Below are 1,152 nucleotides of genomic sequence, written 5' to 3' on the forward strand. Positions count from 1 at the left end.
CCCCCGGGCTTTTAAAAATTTGTGTTGTGACCTATTTAGATATCGATATTGTTATGACAAAAGAAATTACCTGTGACCAATTACTCCCTATTTAATTTACTGTATACCTCAGTAAATCAGACAAACTCTCGCCAATGAATATTAACCAAAAAACAATCAGTTCAATCAAATTTTTGTAAGTTGAAACACACACAAAAAGTTAGTTTTTTATCTCTCCAGTATAATTTCATTTTTAGCATACGTTTTTCTGTCACAAGACAGCAGAACTGCAAAAGGTAAAATGAACGTGCTGGACATATCGAGCATTTTCAGTTTGGTAGGAGTTTTTGAATTTTGCTCAGGTGGTGGTTGAAGCAAATACTTCTCAATTTAATGATCACCAAGTGATCTTTAAACATGCGCACATTGCACATGGGACCTCCGAGATGTTTTGCCCTTATACCAGAGGGCTAGGTGTCACAGCTTATCTACCCTAAGATCACGGGTGAGGCTGAAAGACAGCAGTAAGAAGAAGCAAAGTAGTAGAGGTAGAAAGGCTGTGGAAAGAATCAGAGCCCAGAGGAGGGGTCAGGAAGTGGAAATGAAAGCAGACGACAGAACATGGTTAAAGAGCAGGAAAGGACGTGAAAGCACAAAATTTTAAAATAGAAAATTTTCAGTTGCTGTCAGGTTTCGGACCCAGGACCTACTGAATGAGAGGCGAACATCATATCTCTAGACAATGAGTCCCCCCCCCCCCTCTTCAATTGCGACAAAGTAATAAACTAATAATGACATAAAAATTTATAGGGCAGAAGTGACACAGAAAATAGGCAAAGGCAGAGATTTAGGCCGGTCCCAGAGTGGCTCTGTAGGTCTGACCTGTAGCTGGCCTGGCGCACGCCGCGTGCGTGTCAGCACAGCCGCACTGTGTGTTGACGTGTGTAGGTGTGCAACTGATGGGTCTGCCTTGCTATGTTTAGATACTGTGTAATCCAAGACCAATCATACCAAGACGGGACAACTCTTCTTTACGTCATGTGCCAAGTGCAGCCCCCCCCCCAAACACACTTGCAGCTGCCCGCGGCGATAGTTTACATTGGTCACAATGCAAGGCAAGAATCTGCTGATCATCTCGGGCGGTATGTCTAGCCTAGGCCTACTAGAATTAAT

The 1,152-nt window shown here is 43.1% G+C and overlaps 1 protein-coding gene across 2 annotated transcripts in view; it reads right to left on the reverse strand.

The window, feature by feature from the left end:
• Window positions 1-1,152, reverse strand: part of LOC101858242 (rho GTPase-activating protein 19) — a gene marked incomplete at its 5' end in the record, with an annotated part of 22,070 nt that overhangs the window by 17,121 nt on the left and 3,797 nt on the right.

The sequence above is a fragment of the Aplysia californica genome, unplaced genomic scaffold, assembly GCF_000002075.1.
Source record: "Aplysia californica isolate F4 #8 unplaced genomic scaffold, AplCal3.0 scaffold00030, whole genome shotgun sequence".
NCBI classification, from domain to species: Eukaryota; Metazoa; Mollusca; class Gastropoda; order Aplysiida; family Aplysiidae; genus Aplysia; species Aplysia californica.